Below are 23174 nucleotides of genomic sequence, written 5' to 3'. Positions count from 1 at the left end.
GAAACCGGGAGTCTGGTTTGTATGGGAAGACTCGGATCCGGCAGATAACGTTGATCTGCACTAAATGCATACATGTGTAGGGCGTAGGGTGTGACCAGATCTTACCATAGAGTAAGAACCTAGCCGATTTCAAAAACTTAATCTGATAAAGATGTATGTCTGATAACATCACATAGATTACAATACATTCTCAATATATGAAAACATGACAAATATGAACACAAGGAAACAATGACCGGAGAACATACAACATACCTCACATAAACAAGAACGTCCTTGACAAGTTCACGTACACAGTTCACGGTGAGAGTCAGAACCAAAGGTCACAGATATTGTCTCACACATCGGAAGAAACTTGCAGATGATTCGTGATGTATGCCTAGGTTGACTTGAACTTGAAAGTTGGTTCACTCACATGAATGTTGGGTTACCGATGATGTCTTGATTATCGGCTGACATCTTGATGATGACCGGGTTGTCTGGGCTTCTGCCTCTGGTCATCTTCTTCTGTGATCCATGATGACGACCGCCATGACGCTGCCTTTGTCGTCCATCATGTCAACTACCGGTGCTTTACTGCGATATGGACCGTGTAGGAAGTGGGACCCCATATATAGTGACTGGAGGGGTACCTGTAGTGTTGGTACCTGGGGCATTGGTTTGCGGGATCCTCCAGTTGCTCGTCCGTTCCGCCCGGTTCTATGGCGGAGTCTTGGGTTGTCTGTGGATGGGTCGTCTCAGGTGTTGCCATGTTTGTGGGTTGGTGTGTCGCCATTGCCACTTTCGGTCCCCCGCCACTTATTAAGAGCGAGCTGAAGTTTCAACTCGCTCAGCAGAGGTACCAGTGGCACAACCAACCCACACCCGAGACCCGAGTGAATTTACTAGACAGCAACCCCCTGATTTGTGACTGTCATCCGTAATATATATGTATTCTAGCTATCGCAAATAATCGCGTTTTCAGATAAAACTTACGATAACTTTGTTATTATGAACGTGAGATTATGTCATTTAGTTGGACCGAAGCATCGATGGCCAGTCGCGAGTATGCCACGAAGGTATATGTGGCACGCACGTGATTTGACCAACGTGGAATACAAACACCCGTAAAGACAGATAAACGTAATGCACCTTGGTTCTGTTAGCTTTAGAGATACTGGTCCCGGATTATGTCCGACGCTCGTTATCAATGTGAAATTGAGGAAGGTAGTCGGTTAGTCCCTAATATTTCCAGTTTTCAATAACGCATATGGTTATAAAATATTGGTAAAACTTTGTCAAATGTTTCCGTGTTAATAATATTATAGCCATACCGTGACGATTCTGTGTAAACAAACTCGAACAGAGGTCCATCCTTGACAGGTATTTCGAGAAGATGCAATATTTCAGACATATCGTGACGAGAACACTTGACATTAAAATAGAATATATAGAGAAATTATAAAACCTGTCGACGAAGGACTGTAAAACAACTAGAATATCACAATTACAACTAAAACTAGTATGGAGAGTTAAAACTGATAGCACTATTTGGACAATACAATATAAAAAACAAGCTATAGATAACTGTGCGTGTGCACACAAGCAGTGCGATGAGAATCAGACTGTCTTTTACCGCAACGGTATGCTGAAAGTAAACGTCCCGTCGAACTCGCCTTGGCACTTGATGTATAGCTCATGTCACTCGCGAGTTTGGTTTGTTTGCTTGATGCTTAAGGCCATACCCACCAGCAATTGTCTGTGTGAGCGGTGTGTACATACACCAGACATTCCTGTGATTGATATCATGAGCATCAAGCTATGCAATTGGATTACGATGACATGCAGCCTGACCATCGATGTCGTTTATCTCCCATTGTGACAAGCATGGATTGCTGAAGACCAATTCTAACCCGGATCTTCACGTTTTTTTATAGGCGAATAACGGGATTAGGTTGCCATGCTCTCTGACTTGGCTGGCACACGTCATCGTATGGAAATTGAGTAAATGGATACTCAAGACTTCTGTCACTTTTTTGTCTTGGCATAACTCGACTAGCTAAACACCACCGTGTTACAGCCGAATATTGCTGAGGCAGGCGGAGTGTGTTAAGAGCTCACTAATTATAACCGTACCAAAAACAGGTGGTTTGGTTCGCTAACTGCACAGAATGATGCTTATGATGACAGGGCATGGGATCATGTCACCCACAATGACAGGAGATGTGTGGCCGAGACGCGATTATTCACCTCTTTAGCTGCATGATTGTTGAGTGTGGCGTTAACCACTAACCATTAGTGAACAATACGAGGTGAAGGCCTCATGTATTAACACAAATAATCAATAATTACAGTCAGATCGAAACCAAAGATGCCTGACCGATCATCTTCTTGGGGCCAAATTTAGCTGAGTGGAGACTTCTAGTGAAGCATAAGCATTAAGATGCCAACGTACACTCACTAATAGTTGCCATCTTGGTAACATTTATGGTTTAAACATATTTAATTACGTAATTTGTACACAGACTGGATTGGTTAACATGTCTTATGAACTATATAAACACCGATCCAGTAACACACAAATAACAAATGAAAATTATTAAAATCAAGGTATGATAGCTCGCAGATAATAGATACTCGCAGATAATAGATAATACCAGTGAATGTCAAGGAGGTATGTCGGTATAAGGAATAACCTGCATATTTATAACACATTTGAGTGATCAATTTATGTCTTTTTGTCTGCTTAATGAAATCATGAGCGGATGCCGAAATCTTCTGATTAACGTTCGCGGTTTTTAAGGAATTGCCCTATAGTACAGAAGTGAGTTTTGTTCATAGTCTATATAGTTTTCCGAGATAGGAATGTATCGTAGGGTACACTTTCTTTATACTTTCTTCAATATGTTTACATTAGATCAAACCCAGCTGTTTGTGGATGCTTAACCCAGCTGTTTGTTGATTTTCCCAGTGCTTAAAGTTTCTTTACAAACTGGAAATTTCGAATATTTTCCTTACGTCAATTATCTTCTATTTATTTCATGTTATTAAGAAAACAAACTCTAGCACATCTAACAAAGCATTTCTAATGCTTCGATTTATTATCTTGTTATTTCAATAATTTGCTTCGCATTTTTGCTTTTTTTGAGAAGTTTGTGGATATTTCTGAAACTCGAAGATGCTTGAAGTAAGTAGAAAATTCTTCAAAGTTAGAACATTTTTATTGAACTTTCCTGGATTTATATAGACGTGTACTATGATGAACAAATTATAGGAATAAAGCACATAAGACATGTACGCTGTGTGTGGAAAAAACAAAAACTTATTACTGAAAGGTTCCGCACGCAGTTTCAATACAGACAGCCTTTGGTCTTATCTCTTTAATTGTATATCACATGATTATAATCTTGATGATGTCATCGTATCCCAAATGCGTTGATCGATGCTAATGCTGTAGTTCACTGGATTGTCTGGTCCAGGTTCGATTGTTTACAGATTGACGCGATATAGCTGGGTTATTGCTAAGTGCGGCGTTAAACAACAAACAAACAAAAAAACAAATATAACCTCGTGTGTGGATGTTTTGTTTGTTTCCTTACCGGTTCAGTATCCCGAGTGATATGTTTTATAATGTTTCCTGCATTTATTCATACAACCCTTACCTTTTGTCCTTTACGGCTAATGGAATCTGTTTCGGTGGATAATCTAAACTTGTTATTCTCTGATTTTATATTATCCATTATACTTCTAATATTGACTGTGATATATTCTGTCGAATTCTATTCAATCTTCTGAATGTAATCCTTCATTATATTCTTTCATACACAAATCTTGCAAGTGTGTAATCTTTCCTTCATCATCCAGTCTCCCCAATGTAATCATTTATAATGTTGTTTTTACTTCCAAGTCTGATAATTGTGATAAATTAATAATTTCACTGAAAGGAATGGTTGGAACAGAGTCAATGAAAATGTTCGTACATGAGCAGAAAGGGTTGTTGGAACGAAATGAAGAATTGTCAATTCGTGAAAGTGAAGAATGTCAGAATAGGCGCAAAACACCAAAGAGCAGTTTTGGTTGCCCAGTTACAGGAGGAAGGAAGGAAACGCCAACGTGATTCAGTTCTGAAAAGTGTTCCGATTTGGTAAAAATCCCTAGAAGCGAAGCGATCCGGGATTAGAACTCACAATATAAGGTTTCTGGCTTGTCCAGCGGTTAGGCAATGTGAGTACGTGAGCAGAGAAGAACGGAGAATGTGAATATGTGAGCGCGGATGAGAGTTTGAAGCGAAAGGGGAATGTGATTACATGTGAACAGAGAACGAGGAGAGGACATAGGAGAGTTGGAACTGAGCAGAGAATGTGAGTACAGGGGCCCACAGGCGAGTAGGTATGGAGTGGCGAATGTGAGTACACGAATGCAGAGGAGAGTTTGAAGGATGCGAAAAACGTGTGCATGCGAGCGCAGAGAAAACTTCAAAAAGAATGTGAATGCATTAACAAAATAAGTTACGTAGGAAAGCAGTTCGTGAGCGATGAGAAAACCAGAAACGGAGCGGCGAAGGCCGTACGGACGTACGTACGAGGATCGGCAAGGAATGTAAAGGAGTTGAGCAAAGAGTGTGTTTACCCGAGGGAGCTGAAAAGCTCGGAAAGATCAGATCGAGTTAGTAACTGAACTAAACCAACACGTAGAAAACTGAGAAATGTGTTCACTTATTGAACCTGTGTTGGAAATCAATTCGGTCCACGGAACTACCGGTTAAAAGTATTTATTCCTTACGTTATTGATTAAGGCTCAGCTGCTGCTGTATGAGTTGTAAAATTAATAAATGTGCCCCGATCAAAGATTTTATTTGGCAGATAGGATGGCCTGGGATTTCGTCTACGTAACTTTTTTATTGATTTTGTAACACCATGGAGGGAATGGTGCAAATTTCTAGCGATCCCAGATGACATATCAACTACATCAAATTTGTTAGTGGTGCCTAGTGTATGAGTTCTAGATTCAGAAGCAAATAGTACATAGATGATATTATATGAGTGACCGAGTGTAGAAAATATATTTCCCGAGCTATAACACGTGTCATAAACATTCGGAAACGATTTTGATGTGCTATTCATTTGCAAATGGAAGACGCACACTGTCTTCTTTATGAATATAGAAGGTGGCGTAATTTGATGACGTCATATTTGTGAAGAAGCCAAACAACCGTATGCTGTGGGAATATAGTTCAAAGCTGTTTGGCATTTTGTAAAGGAATCAGATAAATATCATTCCTGGCAGTTGCTTGAACATGTTTCTCATATATATATAGTAATATGTTTTTTATTTGACAACTTTGTATTGTGAAAGTGTGAGGGCACTGTTATGTCACACGCTTCAAACATTTCGAAATGCTTGCACATGCATCTGAACCTGCACCAACATCAAGACGGCCACACGAACTCAAGTAGATCTTAACTGCATTCACGTCGTGTGCTTATTAGTTCCATATTTCGAGGAAGGGCACTTTTACATAACATGCACCATCTTGGTCACTGGAATTAGTTTCTCGTTGACAGCTGATAGTATTGTTGAAGACGCCTCAAGTATTGGACCAGAGGAAGGAGACAGACACTGAAGTCGATGACATGATTACAAGTAAGTGTTTGTGGGCTGCTACAGAGTGTGATCACAGGCTTAGCCATGGAAGTAGTGACCGGAGTGATCGGCCTTGGGTCTTGGTCATTGAAATTATGTCATGTCTAGGTGTCGTTCAAGCATGCAGGTATAATTGATGTATCTTTAAACGTTCTTGTGTCTGGACAATCTGAAGAGAGGAGTCTTAACGTTGACTTTGTTTTTTTAATGATTTTTGCCGGGATTATGATTAGCGTGAAGTTTGAAATGTCAGCAATTTTTTTCAACATTTTAATGGTAGAGCCAGGTGCGTGCTTATCATTTCTAAAAGTGTTTGTTTTTTGGGGTTTTTTTAATACCGCACTCAGCAGTATTGCAGTTGCATGGCGGAGGCCTGTAACCAGACAGTCGAGTCTGAACTAGAGCATTCATCTTGAGCACCGATCTACGCAATTGGTCGTTACGAAAAACACAATAATGTATCGAGAATAATGTATTCAGTAAACAATGAAGATTCGAGGCTTTCTTGTGAACAGCTCTATAATAACTGCATAATAACATTGTTATCTGCCCGCTGTATTCCAGCGTAATATATTGTCTTTTATGCACTGCATTTGTTTCCTTTCGGTCTTCCAGGATCTTTTAACATCCCTCAATATCATGAGCCCAAACCTCTACAACTCTCGAAGCTTTGTTAGATACATATACTGGTTGCCTCCTTAACGTCACCAATAACTGATTGTGCACGTGGTTGAAGATATGAATCGCTTTCCGTCCTTCTGATTAATAATTGCTTCAGGGAGTCCTTTGCCAGTCTCACGCCATTGACTGTACATTGCAAATTCTGTCCCAAAAGATTGATTCATGCTTGTAGCTCTTCCATGTAAACTCCTATCTTTATTTACAAGGTTTTTAACACAGGCAGCCTTCGGAGAATATAACTGAGCGATCATTTTGTTTACCTTATGCCATCTGCAATTTGCAGATTATTTCATAGTTTATATAAGAGTTTGTTTGACCATTACTTTGCAACATACTAAAAACGTATTGTATTCGTATATTAGACCAAATGTATTCATTACAGGTAAAACTTAATATTATTATTATATATTGAACTATGTTTATACAAAATGGCTCACCTTAGTTTCGGTACTGCAGAGATAACCTTATATCAGTGGAAACAATTTAGTGCATTTTGAAAGCCTGGTGCACCGGAAATTACGTAAAACTTGGACGGTGAAAATTAAAATCATTAAACTCGAAAGTCCCGAATCGTGCTTACAAGCCAAAGATGTTGGATTCGAACATACGAACATAATTATAACACTGGCGCGTATGTACGTAGCAGCTTCACACAGTGAATGAAGACCCAAGACACCGGCGATTCTAAAAGAAACATCTGATTGAAAGCTACCATCCCGATCGTCGACTCGTACCACAAGTAGCATGTGACTGCGTTCTTTTAATAGAATCGACTAAAAAACTCCTTCATCTTTTCGGGTTTTCTTTATAGTCTCACAACGTAGTCAAAGTGGAGCCAAAACAACATTACTCACTGACTGTATTGGCAAGGGTTATTAGAATCGATTTTGCATTTCGGGATCACCTTAGTAGGTCGAATAGATACAGTTGTTTCTGCACAGAGATTGGATGGACATGGTCAGAGTTTCGATTTCAGACCGCCTTTTACTACATGTAGCTTCAAACAGATAAACCAACTTGGTCATGGCTTGAATATCTCATTCACTTCGTAAAATAGTCATTTTCACTTATTACGTAATAGTGCCTTCCATCGTTATGCCTTCACGTATCTGTCTTGTGGCAATACTCTTGAAGCTTATGTTATACCAAACCTCACCTCGCCTACATTTTTAGTTTGATTTGATATTTATTCGACTGAAACTACCAAACACTGTTGTATTTATGTCATGCCGTATACAAATATTTTGAAACAGCCGTGCAATTGTCTACGCCAGTCATATGTCAAGTATGTTATTACAGATCCCAACTAAACACAGATCCAGTCAATAAGGAGTAACCATCCCCCATGTGGTGGACATTATATAACGTAATGACAAGACTTTGTTCGTCTACTCACATGTGCCGTATAGATATCTCAATGTAAAACTCTAGTATTGAATTAATTTTGAGCTATATTTATAACTTGGCTGTTTATCACTGATGCTATCAAAACTCCTCATTTACAGCGTTGAGGATGCTTGACTGACTGACTGAGTTTGGTTTTACGCCGCTTTTAGCAATATTCCAGCAACATCACGGCGGGGGACACCAGAAATGGGCTTCGCGCATTGTACCCATGATGGAATTCGAACCCGGGTCTTCGGCGTGACGAGCGAACGCTTTAACCCTTAGGCTACCCCACCGCCCCCGCGTTGAGGATGAAACGCATATACATGGTAAGGAAGCTAGGAAGGTCTCGTGAAGATCCGGGTTGGAATTAGTCTTCAGCAGCCCAAGCTTGTCATATCACTCATCTATTTCATTGTCATTTTCCAATATTCACAGTAAGGAAAGGGGCAAAGGATTCTGGAAAATAAATACTTCTCTGCTTTATGATACAGATTATAACAAACTAGTGAAAGAAATGTTGGAAAATACAAAAGAAGAATATGCTCTGGATGATATTTCTACTTGAAACAGTGATGATCTCAATCTTAAAGGGGAAGTGTACCCGATAAAATCACATTTATTCTTATGTGAACCAAAGTGAAATATTTTAATTATTTAATATCACTGTTTGAAATTATACACTCATTTTTCTTACAATGACAGTATAACCCTCAAAATAAGTGCTGATATGTTATGCCATTATGCGGCCCTAAATGACGTAGTTGGTGCCACTTGATTTTAGACTGGTCTCCTGTCTAGTCCCAAATCAACAGAAAATAATACTGAAATTAATCACGTGAAAAAAGTTTGTGAAAATACGAAAGAAGCATAAGAACTGAAAATGTATTCAGCAGGACAGATTGATCGTGTGTATTTTCGTTCATAACCTCACCTCGATGAAAATACCAAATATGTGTAACAATGTTGACGTACGTATGGCATCACTATCGGGAAGCGACACTCTCAAAATGGCGTGTTCACTGACACGAGTACAACGGATTTTTTGACGGAAAATGTCGTTGTTTCAAGCAACGTATATACATAAATGTGACATGTAAGTAGTCCGAAACATTTTGACAATCTGCTGGTTGTTATTTTCCTTTTGTTTTCATTGTGACCAAGGGAGGAGAATTTCCATCTTGGGTGTTCGTGCGTTTGCGTCAATCATTGCGTCACGCTTTCAGAAAGTATAATATGTTGTGATGAATCTCGGAAATCATTGGAATACACCTATTTTATTTAACTACCGCTTGCTACTATACCATTCCCGTGCATGGTATAAAACTAATGAGCAAGTGTATGCAACAAAAGTAGGCGAACAGATACACAGAGTGAAATCTGAGATTGACTTTGTTTACATTTCAAACAAGTGGTCCTTTCCCAGCGCGGCATCTGATTTATTTCGTTAGATTTCACTGAAACACTTGGTACTGGGGACAAAGACCATTTGTCATTATATTTTGAACTGTTTGAGGAATTCTGGGATTTGTGTAAGAGCACGTGTGACGTGATTTTATAAACATTCTGCAATATGGCTGAAAAACACTTTGACGTTACCTGTGCGTATTTTAAAATACATTCACAGCGATTCTCTGTTGAATCGACAATGTTTCAGAACGAGCATTGGTGATTCGATCAAACATCAACAAAAAAATACCGCTGATCACAATGATACGGGTTTTTGGTTTGTTTGGTTTTTTGCCTCTTAAATTCAATTCTCCCAGCAAAATTTGACATTTGAATTAAGACATCAATACTATAAATTACGCAAAACACAGTGAATGGGGATTTTGTAATCTGTCCAAACTGACCAGATTTTTGGTTTGTTTGGTTTTTTGCCTCTTAAATTCAATTCTCCCAGCAAAATTTGACATTTGAATAAAGACATCAATAATATAAATTACGCAAAACACAGTGAATGGGGATTTTGTAATCTGTCCAAACTGACCAGATTTACGATGCATGTAATTTTCAGTATATTTGCCTTACAATGGGCGTCATAGAAATGGTGTCAAAGAAAAAACGAATTTCAAACAGAATTAAAAACTGCCACTTTCATTTATCTTCGTGATGTATTTGGATAATTATGGTATCGATAGGTAGGAAAAGTGGATTTATGTAGGAATTAAGTAACAAACGTAGAATGCCGACACATTCACCGATGGCAAGCTAGGTGTAGTGCATAAACGCTTTAGTTTTTGTGAAAAACGATATTGATGACGACCGACTCAGGTTTCAGGTTGAATGTTGTACTATTTGGTTACGTTGTAACACTGTTTGTACAATGTATACGTTTTTTGTATACAACTGCAACGTCATCACAGTGCGGAACTGACTACGAAGCCAGCCACTGACCGTCAGCTGGCTTCGTAGTCAGTTCCGCAACAGCTGGATTAAAACAGTAGCCTGCGCATCGAGACACTAGAACCACACCTATACCTGCACCACGTGAAATGTGTCTAACAACGTCATTCGTTTATTGGTTTGGTACCAATGACGTCATTTCCAAGGGACATAAGCCATGGTGTGTTTACTGTGGACATAGAACACTCGGTAAATGTGGAAAATTTGAATCGATATAACGCAAAAAAGTAATTGGTTACTTCTGATATTTATAATGTTTTGTCTATAAAACTACTTGACAAACACGTTTTATGATGAAAAAGTGCAAGACAAAAAGGTTAATTTTCGTGTAAACTTGCCCTTTAAGCTAAGCATATCTGCTGAACATTTTCTTTAAACGTTTTCTAATGGAAGTAAGAGGTAAATCAATCTTATTTAAAGAAAAAAAAAACTGACAAAACAAATAAACTAGAAAAGGAAATCCAAATGTTAGAGGATGAAATTAGAGAAAACTTTCAAGGTGTAAATGAGAAAAAGATTGCAAAACTACCTAAAAACATGAGGGAACTTGCAATAATGTAAGAAGAGGAAGGAAAAGGCATACAAATAAGCAGAAGAATTCAATGGTATGCGGAGGGGGGGGGGGGGGTACCAACCAATTACTTTTGTCATTTGGAAAACAGAAATTATACAAGTAAAAGTATCAATTCTCCTTTTACTTCAAAGGAGGAACTTTTGACTGAAGGAAAAGATATTCTCAATGAACAAACCAAATTCTATCACAACTTATATGCTGGAACTGATATTGATTGTGAAGCACAAGGAATTTAGACACCATCAACACTCCTTCACTCTTTGCAAATGATCTTGACAAACCAATTGAAATAAAAGGAGTTGTCTGAAACAGTTGAGGTTATGAAAAATAATAGGAGCCCTGGGCGCACTTGCACAGAGCAATCTTAGATCAATCTTAGGGCCCTACAATCAACTTTACAATCACCATACAATTGCCCTACAGTCCGTTTGGGTCAGAAACGGACCGATGAATTGCAAATGTTATCATTGTACAAAATTGCCACTATATAAATAGTACACATGTTTATAATTTGCTAATTCCCAACAGCTTTCTTATATTTGAAAATTTTCCGGACTCCATCAAAAAAGTTGTTTAAGAAACTATCATCATTGAAAACGCAAAAGTTTTTATCTGTCGCGGCGGGGGGAAACCGCTGAAACGGAACAGCCTATCTCGTCGTGCACGGGATATACATGCCTGTTGAAAAATGCAGTTGAATGCTGACGTGAAACAGTTGATGATTAAAGTGTACGATTTTTTCCGTGCTGAAGCCGAAAGGGGCAAACCATTTTATGCCATTAATAAATTCCGTAAGCGGGCAGCAAAAGCTTTAGGAGTATCAGCAAGGGTACTGACACATGTTCTGGAACACAAACATTGTGAGGGTGTATTCCCTTTTACACAAATTTCAAATGCATTAGCAAGATTAGTGTATTTTCCTGTTTGATGAATACTTGTATTATATCTAAAATGCATAGATTAAAAACCCTAGCTCGTCGCTCGTCCGACTCAATTTTATATTTAAAAATGAGAACGAAACTTGACGTTATCTAATTGTATTTTAATTAAAAACAAAGACAAATTCAAAGACACGAATGTGACCAGAAAAAAATATAAATGCATTGGACATGACAGAGTCTACGGCAGCGGCATGACATGCCTAGGGAAACCACTCCAATCTTGTGTAAACACTAAGATTTAGCTGCCCTTGAGTTATTGAAAAGGTCACGGACATTGTCAATCGCATGCAGACACCTTTCGTTACTATCCTTTCCTTGATTATCGACCTGTGACGACCTGTTTCTCTCTTGAATATCTTCTACAAAATTATAGTGAGTGAGTGAGTTAAGATTTTACGTCATATCGGCTATATTTCAGCCATATCGTACAAAATTATAAGCGCCTGCATTGCAAACAGACTGAAAAAGATATTAGATATACTGATACATTCTGATCAGACATGATTTATACCAGGCAGATGCATAAGTGATAATGTCAGATTATGTATTATATCATGTATGAACTGAAAAAGGAAAAGAAACCAGGCCTCATGATTCTGATAAATTTCGAGAAAACTTTCGATACTGTCTCAAAAACGTTTATTGTAAAAGTTCTAAATACGTTTGTCCATGGGCCCAATATGATAAAGTGGATAAATATACTGATGTAGAACGCGTCCTCATGTGTTATCCAAAACGGCTATCTCTCCTCTTTTTTCCCTAATGATCGGGGCTGTAGACAGTCATGCAAGGATTGAGAAGCCATTTTAGAATGATGTTTTATCTATTTGGAGTAAATATTACACACAACAACATAAGATAAATACTTGTCAACTAGAAAAAATCTTAGCTGAACCAATTTAGAAATAGTAATTTCTTGATTGAAGGTTGGTTTAACAGAAGTATTCATACAATAAGAGATACAGTACAACCAGACATTATTGAGAATTTAAGATTGTATTTTTTTCACTAAATTAAATGTGAATATTAGCTCATAACTCCAGATTTAAAGACAGGTGAACAGTTAGTATTTTGTCAAGTCACCATGGGCAGCAATGCAGGCTTCAATGCAGCGAGGCATACTACTGATCAAAGAAGTAAGAAAGTCGTGGTCCATGCTGTCCCAATTTCGGACCACCTCTTCTTTCATTTCAGCAATATTTGTCAGATTTTTCTAATTGACACTTTCCTTCATAAGTCCCCAAACAGTTTCTACTGGATTTAGGTCAAGGCTATAGCTTGGCCAATCTAATAATGTCATACTTTGGGTCTGAAACCAGGCCTGTGAATGCTTTGAACAATGGTTTGGGTCGTTGTCCTGCTGGAAAAAAATAAAATCCATAGCACGTGAGCAGATGGAAGTAAATGTCCCTCGAGAATATCTGTGTACCGCTCACTGTTCATATTCCCTTCAAATACACAGAGGGGCGTTGCCCCTAACACAGATATGCCACACCACACGTTCAATTTCGGACTGTACTTTTGGCGCTGATACAAAGGTTTGTCAGTTTGTTTGGTCCTTAATTTCAGTGTAGGAAACAGCCACACAGAACTTTCATCTGCGAAAATCACATTTTCCCAGTTAAAATTTCTATGCTGTAAGCACCAGTTCAACCTTCGCTCGTTTTGTTCAGGTTTCACGATCGGTGATGGAATTCCTCGACTTTTCTGCGAACCTATTGCATGCAGCTCAGCTCTAATTGTCTCCTTACAGACAGCCACAGTTCCTCTATCAATTATATCCAGCCTTAAGTTTTCTAAACTCCTTCGTTTGTTTTTAGAAACAAGAATACCAAGCCGCCTTCTGCCACCGACAGTCAATTTTCTGGGCCTACCTGCGCCTCCCTGGTGCTGAATGCCATATCCATTTTTAATATTTTTCAAAACACTATAAACAGTGGACAAAGGGATGCCTGTTCTACTTGAACTCACTTTAGCTGATCTGATGTCCTTGTTATAATACTCTAAAATCAACTTCCTCTTCTCTAAATCCTCCATACTGAGGATCACTGAAAATGTCGTCTGCTAGCAAGTAAACAAAGGGGGATAACTCTTCACAAACTAATGAAAAAGTATTAACTGAGTTGTCTCTCTTGAATGAAACCAAGCACTGGATAGCTGGTCAAGGTTGTTTATACTCGAAATCCAATTAAACATATTCCTAAAATTCTCAATAATTTCTGGTCATACTATATATGGGGTGAAAATGTAATATAAAAGTACAAAAGCTTTACAGCATCAAAGAAACAAAGAGTAAGAGAAAGAGTACAATAAAATCATTTTACATATTCCCAGATTTATACTAGAAAATAGTTGATGTCAATGAAGATAAATGAAACAAATATTTACTCTTTTTGTCATTCTAAACCAGAAAGCCTCCAACATGTATTCATAAAATGTAATCTTGAACAGGAATTTTGGAGAAAATTTGAAAACTGTATTACTCCTACTCATTGTGATGTTCCCATTTGTGATCAAGACATCCTCTTTTGCAACAGTTCAGTTAGTCTACTAGCAACACACATTATCCTGTGGGCCCAAAAATATATTCATACTTCAAGAATTTAACAGAATGAACTATCCATTGATTATTTTGCTAAAAACGTCAAGGATGTGTACAAAGTAGACAGAATTATTGCTTGTAAGAACATGATGTTTTGTCCATCATTTTATGAGCTCTTCATTGTATATGCTCTGAAAAACAATGACAAATGTAATCAACTGTACACCTGCTGAAACAGTTCGAAACACTTAGAACTGAAATAAATAAAAAAAAAGAAAAAAAAAAGCTTGTAACAGGCTACGAGATCGTGTGGTCAGACACCTGTCATTACGAATTTCGATGCTCATGATGCTGACCACTGGATTGACTTGTCCAGATTCGATTAATTAAAGACCTCCGCTACATGGCTTGAATATTAGTGAGTGCGGCAACAAACAGGAAGATCCAGTGGAGACTTAAACCTCTATTTGTATTTTCAGGCTAGCATCGAAACATTTAGATCAACCAGCTCGTAGGTCTCTGTCAAACACTGCTGGCATGCCATATTACTCCAAAACAAAAACAACAAAAACACATTAGACACGTGTGTCATAAACGTCAGGCTGCCTCTAATTGGTATCCCCGCTCAGTATCATCTCAATCTCGAAACTCACAATTCAACATTAAGCATGGTCCTCACCTGACGGCTGTTGTTCCACGCTCGCTAGGATCTTAACTACTCTGCAATATCAACGGGCACTGGAATTGAGGTCGTCACTGTTTAACTTCGCACCCAGTGAAGTTGCAACTATATGACGGCGGTCTGTAAATCATCCAGTATGGACGAAATGATTGACATCATAATTATTGATGTTCCTAACTTGGATTCAATGACATGCATCAGAAAAGTATTGAACCTGACATCATGATCCCGATTGTCGACTCTTACCACAAGCACGACGTGTTGAAGATTCTATTACTTGAATCTATTTTTTAACCCGGATTTTAAATTAAATCGTTTTAAAACAGCTCACCAGGATGCCTTTTAATATATTTTTTCCTTTTCTTAAATATACGCCATGCCGGTTGAAAGGTAGTAGTTGTCAAGTACAAGTTGCTTAAAATAATGAGACTGCGAGATCAATGTGTAGCGTGTTTTCCAACGGTTACGTCACATTTTGACTGCGCCATTCACGATATCACAACTCACAAAAATTATAAAAATAAAATTAAATACTCCATATTTCAAGTTCTCTGTTGATCCTTTTGATTCCCATTCAAATTAATCATGTTTTACCCCTAAATGTTTTGCCACACATTCTCGTAACGGCTGACAATGATCGCAAAAGAAGCACCGTTCTATGAATACGTTGTGATGCGGTCGTCCAATGAGCTCATTTCTTTGAAACCTCCTATTCATTAATCAGGTTTAAGTAGTCCTTAAAGTCACATAGAGGAAATGGAATACATGGCTGGAACGCATTAGGAACGCAGGTATGTAGATGGAATTGTGAGTAGACCCTTGCATCCCCTTCCCTGTACGTCTGTGAAGATACTTGTGCCAAAGTATACTTTGATCTCTGTGTTGCTTTCTAATTCCACCATTAAAACAACATAAAAACAAACCTTACAATAATGTACCCAGTCTCATCCCATTCTCCAAAACAGCTGATGACTACTGTGAATAAATCACTTACACGTTTTCAGCACATCACAGGCGAGCTATGAAAATAATTAATTCACACAGTTACACACACTGACTATATTATGTAGAATTTAAACTGTGTGAGCGCTGGGTGCTACTGATGGGTAGGCCATGTTCACAGTTTTATATTTTACACGGCTTATTTGTGCATTTCAAATTGCTTCAGTGGACGGTCGAGGCAGGGTATCCTCTAACGTTGACTTTTATATTCAGTGAAATCGATCTAGCAAAACAGTTAGCTGTTAAACCGTAAACCGTAATCGTTTTTAAAACCTTTCAACTTAACTTCAAAATATAGTAAATTTAATTCACGAGTTTGGCACAAATGATATATTACGAGGTTATGTGTGATGGAATTGTAGCTACTATCGACATTAATTGTGCATCTACGATTAAATAAACAGTTTTCGTTCATTAAAGAGACCATATCTTTGCAGTTAGTTACTCATGAATGTCCATATATATTTATAGGGTATAGCGGATATTTCCAGTCAAATGAATTTCTGTTCCTGCTATTGTGTGTGCAAGCATGGCAGCAGCAACGACCAAGATGGGTGTTTATTTTGTTTCAACTAATGCTAATTCAGCCACATGTTTGTTGTGAGCAAGCCAACTGTAAGAAAACATAACTCAGACTCCCCATCTCCGGTATCCAAACTCTTCAATGAAAATAGTTAGCTTCCTTTTGTGATCCTGGACGGTGTACAGACAAAATATCATGAATTGTGTATAAAACCGGAATTAGGGCCTTTATGAGAAATTGCTATTACTCATCTTGACAGAATGTAATCGGGCTATAGATCGCATCTACCGGAAGGTAAATCACGATACTAAGTACCAAGGGGGCGAACAGTACCGTTGAAATCTACTCTTTCTGAACAGCTGTTGCTTCGTACTAACACATCTAGTCGGACATAAATAGGGAAGAAGAACGTTCGCAGGAAATAGTCATGTTAATTGTACGGCATTGCACTGACAAAAATCAACTAACTCGAATCTGCTCGCATAGAGTGCAGTGACATCAGTCGAAGGCTATGGTCACCAATGGAATAGGAAACGACAGCCCTCCTGTTCCACAACACTTGTAATGGCGGCTCGTGATTGTTTGTGATAAAACAGGGACCTCTGGTGTGACCTAGGTCACGGTCACCAAGTCAAAACGCGTCTCACGATAAACGTACCACCTTTAGTACGTTATGAAAGGAAAGAGTATACTCCAGGAAAGAGTATACTCCAGGAAGAGTATACTCCAGGAAAGAGTATACTCCAGGAAAGAGTATACTCCAGGAAAGAGTATACTCCAGGAAAGAGTATACTCCAGGAAGAGTATACTCCAGGAAGAGTATACTCCAGGAAAGAGTATACTCCAGGAAGAGTATACTCCAGGAAGAGTATACTCCAGGAAAGAGTATACTCCAGGAAGAGTATATTCCAGGAAAGAGTATACTCCAGGAAGAGTATACTCCAGGTAAGAGTATACTCCAGTATACTCCAGGAAAGAGTATACTCCAGTTTACTCCAGGAAAATATACTCCAGGAAAGAGTATACTCCAGGAAGAGTATACTCCAGGTAAGAGTATACTCCAGGAAGAGTATACTCCAGGAAAGAGTATACTCCAGGAAAGAGTATACTCCAGTAGTCTCCAGGAAAGAGTATACTCCAGGAACAGTATACTCCAGGAAAGAGTATACTCCAGGAACAGTATACTCCAGGAAAAAGTATACTCCAGGAAGAGTATACTCCAGAAAAGAGTATACTCCAGGAAGAGTATACTACAGGACAGAGTATACTCCAGGAAGAGTATACTCCAGAAAAGAGTATACTCCAGGAAGAGTATACTACAGGACAGAGTATACTCCAGGAAGAGTATACTCCAGGAAAGAGTGTACTCCACATAACACATTAGTGCCAGATAGGTGAAAAAGAATAGTGATAGGAATGTGACAAGAAAGCTTATTTAGCTGGCGCAACAGATACGGCTTTTGCCAAGAAAATGTCCATACCGATGAGGAAAAATGTGTTAGTGCGACAATATGTACTTGTTGTAAAATGCAAGATTTATGAAATCATGAACGCTTATGGGAAACATTATGGGAAACGGTATAGGTGACATAGATGCAAGTGGTGCAGTCAAACACCGTTCTGTCGAGTTAATGCTTGTCTCGAAGTAAAAACTTCACTGCGTATTCCTTCTATTGTCATAATTTTGCGTTTGGTTCGAACCTCGGGTAACTCGAAGCTTCATTGTGTGGAAGCGAACCCAGACCTTCATTATGATTGGCCAACATGTAGTTTGCATGTGTGGTGAAACGACCTGTCACCAATTCATGTTTAGCATGGCAGAAATCCCTAACCACTTTACTAATCTCATCATATATTCAGTATGACGATATATCGATGACGTGATACTACGATGGGATAATGGGGAATAATGTTTACAGTTGCAAATTGAACTTTTTCCAGTTTGAGTGAGTGAGTGAGTTAATTAATATTTTACATCACGTCGGCAATATCTCAGCCATATCGTGACGAAAACAATTTATACAGTAAAAAGTGAAAACATTTTGGAGGATTAAAAGCTGTCGACGATGGACAGTACAAATACTAGAGAATCACAGATGTGAATATAAAACTAGCGAGCAAAGTTAAAACATTTCAATTAAAGAAGACAATACAGTATAAAACACGGGCTATAGATCGCCAACAACTGAAGGTAGATCACCATACTAGGAACCATGGGGACTTACATTACTTTTGCTACCTGCATGGACCCAGGCTAGATTTACACCATCCCTTCAGCCGCTGGCGATTGTAGGAAAATTTGGCCAACAGTTAAAATAACAAAAATACTAGGTTTAAAATGTGGTAAATTTATATTTTACTCTGAAAGTTTTGGGACTTATGTATGTACCCTCTCAGGAGGACAACAATTTTACAATAATTTAACCCCCTTTGAGGGTACGCCAACTCACAATCTAAGTTACTAATCTAAACTACCAATCTTTACAATATAGCTATTTACAAAACACATTAATCAGAATTCATCAAATAAATCGATCTCTTTTAAACAACAATAATTAAATGAAAATTTACCTTTGTAAAATGATCCTTGACTGTTTTTTACATTGAAATATTTATCACTTATGATGTTTTCCAGTATGATCCCTTGTGACATAGGCATAGTCATACGTGTTCCCTTGCTAACACTAATGCTAGAATGATCATAAGATATGTCACAAAATTCATAACCAGATGACATGTCTGCTGTGTCCACTTCAGTATACATCATTCCGAGTTATTCATAAGCATGCGTTTATGAATTATTGTACAGTAACATATACAGTATATAAAGTAGCAAGAATTTACATAATCGCCACTGTTGCATTTGAAAATTTTGTAATTACAATGTTCTAAAACTACGGTCCGAGTTCTCTTTTCCAATATTGCACAAAAAAATTATAAAGGCAGTGATTAGCACATGCGTTCTTCTCTATTTTGAATAACAAAATATGCATCAATACGAATATCATAACTTACCTGTAACTCGCCTTGTTATACTGTGATGTCTCACGCCGTTTATGGTCGATCAGAGCAGATAATATTCTGTTTCATCTTAGAATCCTCAGCGCTCTCACAGCGGTGACATTCGCCTGCAGCACTGAACTAATTATCGCAGACAGGAGGCTGGTTCCTCTTTATAGACGTTGATGCGCTGCAACAGTGGCGAATCAACATTGTCTAACCTTTTACCTGCTCGCAAACTGTTTGCCTACTCTCGGAAGTACCAAGACCAACCGGTGTTTCACATGTTGGACGTCTATGTTTGTGTTCGAGTGTTAGATGAATTTATCATTTAGACAATTCAAGCGAAAACAATCAGATTTAAGCATCAAAACGTTTTGAGATACTTCACGTCCCTCGACTCCACGTATCACTTAATCAACCAACGACTCGTAACATCCACAGTTATCGTGACATCATGTATCCATGTTTATGGGTTTGTTGATGAAGATGGTAGTGTGGGCATTGATTCTGACCACAGCGATCCAAGTCAGACTAGAAGCTTCGTTATTCAGCTCCATCCGCAGGTAACATTGAACATGTACAAATGCGTGTCCATCGTGAATTCTTCAAATACAGATTTATTGTTTTGTGTTTGGTACGCGGACTCGGATCTGTCAAAATCAATAACAAAAGATGATTCATCAGTGCACTATGGTGTGACTTATGACCCAGTAAGCCCCGACCGTTTCATATCCACTTAGGACGAGAAATTCACTTAACTGGAAACAATAATGGTGTTTCATGCGCTACTCACATGTCAGCTGAAGTGAATATGTTTTTTACCCCACTTTTAGCAATATTAAAGCAAGATTACGGCAGGGGACACCAGGAATGGGTTTCGCATATTGTACCCATGTGGGAAATCGAACCAGCGTCTTCACTGTGACGAGAGAACGCTTTAACCACTAGCCTACTTCCGGGTTAATTCCAACTGAACGTAGCGACATCAATTATACATTTCCGTTCAGAGGAACAACCACACTCCGTCCCCTCCTACTGATAAATAGTCTGTCACTTATCAGTTATATGTTATTTATATCTAATTTAGAAATATTATATCGATGGCACTATCACTTAATGCATGTTGATGCATGCACATGTCTGTAATTTTACACAACAAATCCCCCTTGTGTACGACTGTTACTCTATGGATAATTACTCCGTACACGAAATTTAAGTTACAGTTTCCAGTTGGTAATCATATCTGGTGGAATAGTAATATACATAATGCTAGCTAGGAGAAAAATCTATAACACACATTCTCATCCAGCAAATAGTGGATAAAAAGTAATGTAGTGAATAATAACCAGTTAGGGTCGTAGATTAGTGATGATGACAAACATGTCTATGTTGGAATATATGAACTTGTAACAGCTATGTATAGATCGTGTACAAGTGAAATATTCGTCACCCAAGATATTGAAGACTTGATGCTCCTACTTTTTGCGGATGACGTTGCGTTATTTTCGTTTACCATCATCGGCTCACAGAGACAGCGTAACATACTGGAATCCTACTGCTCAGAATCAGGACTACAGCTGAATTTTAATAAATCCAAGATTATAGTTTTTAGAAACGGTGGAAAACTAGCACAGAATGAAAAATGAACTTGTGAAGGACTGCCTATCGAAACCGTGACCTACTACAAATACCTTGGACTTATCTTCTCATCACGACTGGTATGGACCAAAGTATGTGACACTCTCGCACAGGAAGCTAGTAAGGTATGCCTCGCAATAAACAGATTCCTACAGCAAAATAAAGAAATAACATTTTCAACTGCATGTACGATATTCGACACTAAAATTTTACCAATACTCCTCTATGGAGCAGAAGTGTGGGGATGCAAGTATTCAGCTTCAATTGAACAAGTTCAGACAAACTACTTTAAACGCCTTCTCAAAGTTGGAAAATTTGCTTCAAGCAAGGCAATTCTTGGCGACACTGGAAGACATTTGATTTTTATAACGACAGAAGTAAAGGCCATCAAGTACTACTGGATAAAAGCTCTACGAATGACAACCGATCGGCACGCACACCAGTGTTACCGAATGCTTAAATTACTCGACGATGTAGGAAAAATGAAACTGGACTTCTGATACGAGAAACATTGTTCAACATAAGATTCGCACATGTATGGATCGCACAGGATGTCGGAGATGTAAACTATTTCTTATCATGTTTAACACGGCGCCACAAAGATATATCACTATGGCATCATGAGATAAACAGTTCAAGTTTCCTTACCCACCACGCTTCATTCAAGTATTCACTGGAAAGGGAATCATATATCACGAACATCAGGAACAAAAAGCTAATAAGAGTTTACTTCAAATTTAGAGCTTCCCTAACAAACTTCAAGATAAACAAGCTAAGAACCAATAAAGATACAACTAGGATCAACCCCATCTGTGAACTTTGTAATTATAACCTTAATGAAGACGAGAACCACGTAGTTTTTGTTTGTGACAAGTATAACCAAGCCAGAACTCTATATCTACAGAAGCTACGATCAGTCTACACAGACTCACTAAACACTCAGGCAATTTTCATGTCACAACACAGTAATGTACAACACCTAACAGCGATCTACCGCAATGAAATATTCAAAATAAGATCTATATGAAACCAAAATGTTTATGATCACGTGAAATTTATATTATATCTGTCAACTGTATTATAGGCCTTATTACCCAAATACTACTGAATAAACTTCTTCTTCTTCTTCTTCTTAAAGTTGGAATGTTTCTTCTGTAAAATCAGATCCAATAGGTTACATGCAGTAGCCCTATACACGTGCTTAGGGTGTCATTCCTCATTTTGACACTTAGAAAGAAGGTCAATTACTGTGTAAATGTTGTCTGCTTAATGAGGGATATTATTTACCTAACTGATTTGTTAATAATACTTGTTGTCCAACTGAAAGCGATTTTGTCTGTTCGGTTTTGTTTACATATATACTCATCCGGCAAACAGTGGATGAGCAGTTTGAAGTTAACAGCAACGTGTTTGGGACCTAGATTAGGGATGACGACAAACATGTTTACCTGTGAACACCGATCCGATAGGTTACATGCCGTAGCCCATACACGTGCTTCGGGTGTCACTCCTCATTTTGATCGATTAATGTGAATGTGTATATGCCATGTCCAGTGACGGGCAGTGATATGTTATATCTAGTCAGAATTCTGGAAGGTACTACTGAGGTATGGGTTATTGTGGCCAAGGGATTTGGAGAATAGCATAAGTATGTTAGGGGAGTGAACTCTTGCATCTCATCTCATATTCCAAGGAGACCGGCATTGTGAGTGATGATCATTATACCCTAGTTTGGCAAGACGGATTACCGTTGCTGAAAGGTGAATATTACCAGCACTCTGTTTGTGGCTAAATAACTGCTCTTGTACAATATTACCGGTAGGGCGGTGGAGTAGCCTTTTGGTTAAAGCGTTCGTTCGTCGCGCCGAAGACCCGGGTTCGATTCCCTACATGGGTACAATGTGTGAAGCCTCTTTTTGGTGTCCCCCTGCTGGAATATTGCTGAAAGTGGAATAAAACCATGCTCAGTCACTCACTATTATCTTTGAATTTGTACTTGCACTCTGTTTTGTACTGCCGCAGTTGTAGTTATAACTATTAATATGTAAACACAGCCGAATACAATTAGAATACAATAGTTAATTGTATCATATTTCTTTGTTGATTTCACACCTAGTTCTCTCCCGTACTGATTCCCAGTTAACGTTTTAGTTTCAACCTAGGAATCAACACGT

General features: G+C 38.4%; 2 protein-coding genes across 2 annotated transcripts in view; both read right to left on the bottom strand.

Moving 5' to 3' along the window:
* LOC124274132 (versican core protein-like) overlaps window positions 1-19487 on the bottom strand; it is a 105119-nt gene extending 85632 nt beyond the window's left edge. The window contains exon 1 of the mRNA XM_046709457.1: window positions 19375-19487. The gene's annotated coding sequence lies outside the window, so the exon portion shown is untranslated. The remainder of the gene's footprint in view (window positions 1-19374) is intronic.
* LOC124274570 (rhodopsin-like) overlaps window positions 1-23174 on the bottom strand; it is a 56620-nt gene that overhangs the window by 29194 nt on the left and 4252 nt on the right. The window lies entirely within an intron of this gene.

This window comes from Haliotis rubra, unplaced genomic scaffold, assembly GCF_003918875.1.
Source record: "Haliotis rubra isolate DU_JTF1 unplaced genomic scaffold, ASM391887v1 Scf104, whole genome shotgun sequence".
In the NCBI taxonomy this organism is placed as follows: Eukaryota; Metazoa; Mollusca; class Gastropoda; order Lepetellida; family Haliotidae; genus Haliotis; species Haliotis rubra.
This window is presented reverse-complemented; position numbering and strand designations above follow the sequence as displayed.